Raw genomic sequence first — 7,075 nt, 5'->3', positions numbered from 1 at the left:
CTGATCCTTGTGGCAATCCCATATTACGGACACTTTATGATGATGTTATATTAATAATGTGAACAAAAAGCATATGACTTAAAGAGAATTTTACTCACTGTAATGCACTAAATGATCATCTATAGTTGAAAAGCTTTGTAAGAAAAATTGAATGATTAACTATGTTAAAGCAGATCCAATAACACTGCTACTATCCCTCCTTTATCTAACTCAGCCCTAACCAGAACTGTGAAATAACAACATGCACGTTCAGTAGAATGGTTGCAGGAAGCTGCATGGGAATAACTTTTATTCTAATTATACATTGATGTCTTTCCAGATGGATCTCTGTAAACCACCTGGCACATCCAGTTATTCTGCTTTTTTATGCAGAAAATGTCTTTATCGTATACAGATATACTATTTTTTAATGTCTGTGTGAACTGCTGCTGCTTTTCACATTTAACCCAACAACCTTCATCCTCCTCTTAACCATCCTCTACCTCCAGCTCTATGTTGCCACGCCCAACCCCCCATCCCCATTTTCACCTCACCTCTGCCACTGTGGGTTTCATAAATTTAGTGTTCTGCATCGATTAACTGGCAGCAATAAATGTGATGTGTTTCCCCTTTCTTCGTTCGTATTCTAACCGGCAGTTAATCAATATTAGGAGACTTCAGAGCAAGGACATACACACACTTAAGGAAAAAGGCTGTGAGTGTATGCATGAATGCATTAATTGGTGTTAATGTGTTTCTACAACTACAAGTGCAAAAATCCATGCAAACAAGCGCAATATATTGAATGCACTTTATATTAAATGTGCTTTAAGATGAAATGGAGCAGCTCTGAATCACATTAGTCAGACAACTTTGCACATGTAAAATAAAATATATGAATAATAAATATAAGATTTTACTTATATAGCACTTTTCAAGGCACCCAAAGTGATTCAAAGTGATTCCATTATTTATTCATGCCACATTTACACTCTGGTGGTGGTAAGCAACATGTGTAGCCACAGCTGTCCCGAGACAGACTGATGGAAAAGAGGCAGCCAATCCATGGCAACAGTCTCTCTGACCACCAGTAAACATTCATACACATTCAAACACCAATTCATACACCAATCAGCTGGGATTTGAATCACCAACCTTCCAGTTATTGGACAACTTGAGCCCCTGCTGCCTCTTAATTACCAAACAATTTAAACTAAAAAAAAGAAGACAAAAGCAGGAAACCCCACATATGCATATGTATGTATGTATATCATAGGCACCATCAGTCCAATATATTATTGGATTTACATGTAGGCAGTAGGGCTATACATGTTTGTCACTTATTGTCTTGCTACCTGGATAAGTATATTACAACACTTCTAAACTATGCAGACCAGACAAAAGCAGCAGCATTTGCATCAACCACAGCATTCCGACTTGCAACCACACTTGGTCAGCTGCTGGCAATACTCCTCAATGGGCTGGGGCTCGGTTCAAATGATCTGCCACAGATCTCCTTTCTTGGTTCTTGGAGAGGGATTGGCTTGTGAGTTTTTTGTTTCCTCCTCATCAAGTGCAGAGCGTGTGTTGCAGGCAAGAAGCAGAGCAGCGACAGGTGGGGCAAAACTAGAGTACTGTTAAAGTCCAGCAGTCCCACGAAGAGGGAGCCAGAACTGTTCCTTGTGGGGCCCCCATGCTGCAGACCACCCTGTCGGACTTACAGCCTCGTGTCTTCACATGGTTGGTGAGGTAGTCCAGAACTCATGTTGTGAGATGGAGGTCTACTCCTGTGATTTCGTGTGGGCTGTATGGTATTGAAGGCACTGGGAAAAAAAAACATGATTCTCACAGTGCTCCCAGCCTTCTCCAGGTGAGAGAGGGATCTCTGTAGGAGGTAGATGACAACACAAAATGTTCCAGCTATCTTTAAGTCCTGCCACAGATTCCTAGTTGGATTGAAGTCTAGACTTTTAAACAATTCCCTTTGAACCCATGTTGCTTTAGCGGGAGACTGGGGATCGTTGTCCTGCTGGAAGGTGAACCTCCATCCTAGTCACAAATCTCTGAAAGGTTGAAACAAGTTTTTTTTCAAGGATTAATTAACCCCGTCCATCATGCCCTCAATTCTGATCAGTTTCCCTGCTGATGAAAAGCATCCCCACAGCATGATGCTGCCACCACCATGCTTGACTGCTCTGGTGGACACAGACCTGCTAGAACGCCATCATGGCATGGATGATGTTCTTAGGGTAGTGTTTATATGATAGTTCAGGTTTAGTCTCATCTGCCGTGTCTTCCATGCCTTTTTGAGAACTCTATTTAATTTTTTTTTTCTTTAAGCAGTGGCCTTTTTCTGGCCATACAGCCCAGGTCTGTGGACCACACATTTTATAGTTGCTGGATAGATCCAGCAGTCTACACAGATCTTTCTGCATGCCAGACATGCAACAGAAGCAGGCTTTCAGCTCTTTCAGGGTTACCTTTGATGTTTGACCTGGTCTGTGAAGTTTGGTAGAAGGTCGTCTTCGGGCAGGTTGCTGTGCTGCCATGTTTTGTTTTTGTTTTTTTTTTTCTTTTTGTGTTGCTGGATTTAACAACAGTCCCTGGGATTTCAAGGTTTTATATATTTGTTCTTTTCTTGGTGCCTCTTGATCAGAACAGCTGAGATCATGGGACACTGTACACAGGTGGGCCTTATTTTACCAATTATGTGACTTGTAAAGATAATTGGTATCACCAGATATTATTTATCTGTGTGTAAATGCAAAGGGTGTAAATGCATTTTTTTCTCTCTTTAAATTCATTTACTTATTTATTTTTGTATTATATGCTCCTATTTCTTTTCACTTTACCAGTTTAGATGATTTTGTGTTGGTTCAATACATAAAATTAAAAAGAAACCCATTTAAATGACATGTTGTAGTGTTGAATAAATAAATAAAATACTTTACTGTACTTTGTGTAATTCACTCTGCTGATTAGCTTTATACGTCTACCCTTCTTCCTTAGCTGCAGAGGAAGAATAAAAGCTTTTCTTCTTAGTTGTTTACTAAGATCAATTATTAGTCACACATTGGGTAACTTCAAGTTGTTACAGCAGCCAGTGGAAAGTTAAAGATTTAAAAGCTGATGAGACTATAAATAAGATTTAAAAATAAGAAAAAAGAATGAAATAAGTCCAAGTGTATAGGCGTTTTAGTAATAATTATAGTGGTGTGCACAAGTATGCAGTAATTTCAGGGTTTACAGTATTCACATAAATGCTGTGCAGTAATAATAATAGTAATGTTAACAGTAATAACAAAATAAAAGACACCATGTACATTTTTATTGACTGTACACTTTTATACTGTATATTGCGTTGGTGGACACAGACGTGCTAGTGCAACTTTAATATTTTATGTAAAGCACTTTCAATAGTCTTGCACATGAAATGTGCTACACAAATAAGTTTACCTTGCCTAGTGCACACAGGTAAATACAGTGATGGCACAACATGAACTACTGAGAACCTGCAATGTCTCTCCTTCATGCTGCTGTAAGAAATGTTCAGTGATGTCTCTATAGCATGCATGAGCTAAAGACACAATGGATTGTCTCTGGGCTCAGCTTTCTGATATTTCCCATTTATGCAGTTTCTTTTAACAGGTAACTTCAGGTCAAGGCATAAAGTCACTTATTCTTGGCATGTTATGCTAATTTTCAGCTATAGCTGCTGCTCCTACTGTTAGTGATGTGCGATACCACTAATTTTCTTTCTGATCCGATACCAGCAACATTCAAGCCAGTATCAGCAACACTGATCTAAAGCCAATACTTTGTTCAAAAACCTAATGTATTTGGAAAATGTCTTTCAAAGCAGCCTTCCTCCATCCCACTCTGGTCACAATCAGACATTACGTGGAGGCAAATGACTTCTTCTTTTTCTTGTTTTCTCTGCGGCTGGCACGCCAACGATTTGGTGCATTACCACCACCCACTTGTAAGGAGGGTGGACCAGAATATCAGATGTGACACCGGAGTGGTTAATTGTGCGATACGTCAAATGGCTCATCCTAAAAAGGTAATCCCAACCCTGGTCCTCAAGGCCCACTATCCTGCAGGCGTTAGATGTTTCCCTGCTGCTACACACCTGACTCAAATTAAATGGACCTTTGAGTAGCTTGATAAGCTCTGCACAAGTCTGCTATTGAGCCATTAATTTGAGTCAGGTGTGTTGAAGCAGGGCAACATTAAAAGTCTGCAGGCGTCTAATATCAGCTTCTCTCGCTGAGGTATTTTTAAATAGCACCTGGAATAACTTTGTTTCTGGACACCCGATGATAAAATTTCTAAACATAAAGCTGGATTTTTACTCACGTGGCGTCTGCATAAGGTCGGTTAAGGCAGATTTATGCTTGCGCGGTGTCTGCATAACCGCCATGGCCTTGGCATAGCTCCACAGAGGCTCGACGCGCACCTCTTCCAGCCCTGACGTGCACCCCTGCTACGCAGATGGTTATATGGAGGTACTCCCTTGTGATTGGTCAGTTTGGGATCACGTGTTGCCAGATATCTGGATCTTATTACTGAATTTGTGTGGAAACCACTGTTTATAAAAACAATAACCAGTGGATCAAGTTGATAAGAGGCTGATCGAATTATTTCTTCGTTTTCTTCCACAAGCTAATAAAGACACTGAACCATACTGGATGCCATTGTTGTTTTAAAACAGGAAATACCTACCGAACTGAAGTGAACCATGAAAAGAACTCCGACCTGGTGAGTTTACCGGCTGATACCACCCCTGCTGCCACCTTCAGATTAGGAGGAGAAACTGCATCATGAAACCAAAACAATGCGCATCCCCTATGCTCGAGTGCAAGAGCACACTCACCAGTGTCAGCTACGCCATGGCCGACTGCATGCAGAAGCTGTACAAGCATAAATCCGCCTTTGCAGCGTCACCACCATAGACTCCATGTAGGACCGTGCAGGCTTGACGAACACCTCTTCCAGACCTGACGTGCACCCCTGCTAGCACGAGTACGCCCTTGTGACTGGTCAGTTTGTGATCTCATATTTTCAGATTTCTGTAGCTTCTCGCTGAATTTGTGCAGTAACCGTGAAAGAGAAACTACAACGTTGTAACTATGTCCGAGTCAGCTACGCCGGCTTGGCGTACACAGACGCTGTGCGAGGATAAATCCAGATAAGGCTTGAAAAATATCAGAAACTTCATAAATAAGGAGAATAAGAATAAGAATCTACTTGCCCAAAATAAGCTTCTCTTGCAGAAATAAAGCCAAATCTGGATTTTTTTTAATATGGCATGAATAACAACTTTGTTGTTAGTGTGTTAATGCTTTAAAAAATGAAAACATAACTGTATTCCAGTTAGTAACAAACTACATATTTACCTCAAATGACTTAAATATTCATATTTTTATCATCAAAATCTATTCTAGAACATAAAAATCTGGTATCAGGGGTATTGATATTGCAGTATTGATCTGCACATCACTGCCTGCTGTCACTCAGAGCTAGTGGTGCCAGCTAAAGGCAGAGAGAGACGCTAGCACTGGGGTTGTCTTATCAGGAAACTCAGGAGCTAAGAGCAGAAGACATTGGGAGTAATTTTAGAATGAATCATCATAAAGGTTTAAATCAAAAAGAAATGATTTTCTCAGTTGCTCTCAAGTCATAAATAATGGTAATAATAAGGGTCACAAAACAAAAACCTGTTTCCTTAGCATATATCAGTGTAGTATTTTGTCAGACTAATTCATGCTGCCCGAGGGTGAGTTTTAGTGCTTTGGCACTGTGACCTGGGATATTAACTTAAATTCACAATATGGCATAGAGAAAGGCTTACCTGACCTTTACAAAACATTGTACAAACTTAAAATTTTTATTTTAGTTTGTTATCCCTTAAAAAATCTGCATGTTTTTCAGTAAAATTATAATAATAGTGTAAAAATTAACATTCCCTCTAATATAATAAATTCAATTGCAATTAGTTGAATTATAAAAACGATTACAAATATAAGGATGATAATACACTGTAAAACATTTAGTTTCATGAGCCATCTGTATGTTATTTTTGCAGGTGATAAAGACGAAGCTGCCAGGCAGCCCAGATCACAGGAGAGGTCTGCAAGGAAATGTTTGTCTTATTTTCAAGTCATAACATTACAAAAATAATACTGCATTCAGTGTAGATAAAACACCTCCATGTTTAGATTTTCTATCCACTCCAAATGACACAATATTGCAAATAAATATCTTTCATAAATGGACGTAAAAATGTCTTTCCAAACTACCCGAAATCCTGAAGTCTGATCCAAATCTTAAAAGTCTTTTATATGCCAGAGCTTTTAATTAAGAAAAATTAAAGTTTTTCTTGGTACTTCCTTAATTATGTATGATTGTGATGTATATCATAAGTAACTTATTGTATGTATTGTCGTGTTTCTTGTACACACATTGGATTGCCCTTTAATGTTCTATGTATCATATTTGACACTTACAGTTTCTGAGACCTTTTGCATCACTTTATGGTAAAAACTTTGCTCAGAACCCTGTTGTACACCATTTAATGCTTGTCTTCTGCCCCCTGGTGGATACCAAAATAATTTTGACATATGACACATTCATAAATGGTAAATAGATAAAACTTATTTTGATAATTATTGTTTTACATTTTGTTAAAGGGCCAAATAAAGACTTTAGATCAAAAATATTAAAATTTTCTTGGGCCGGGTTTAAAAGGTTTATGTGTGAAATGTGCTGTATAAAAACCTTGCCTTATAAAGCAGCAGTGTGTCTGGACTTAGTTTTTAGGAAAGAAATAATAACATGTAATGTGTCGTGTGTTCTTTATCAGAGGTTCAAGACTTGGTAAGAGCCAGAAGATTTTTAATTATATTATCTCACGTGAAACCTTCCAACTGCAAGAGGAGGCACTTCATCACGTGACTTTATAGGGCATTACGGAGCTGCTGCATGTGCTCAATAGGCACGGGGGAATTTTGGTGGCACGCGCAGGGCAGGGCAGGTAGGTGGAGCTCGTGTGCAGCTGGTGTTGCTCATCAACCAGCTAGTGAGAGAGAGAGAG

Source organism: Melanotaenia boesemani, chromosome 2, assembly GCF_017639745.1.
Source record: "Melanotaenia boesemani isolate fMelBoe1 chromosome 2, fMelBoe1.pri, whole genome shotgun sequence".
In the NCBI taxonomy this organism is placed as follows: Eukaryota; Metazoa; Chordata; class Actinopteri; order Atheriniformes; family Melanotaeniidae; genus Melanotaenia; species Melanotaenia boesemani.
Note: the sequence above shows the minus strand (reverse complement) of the source record.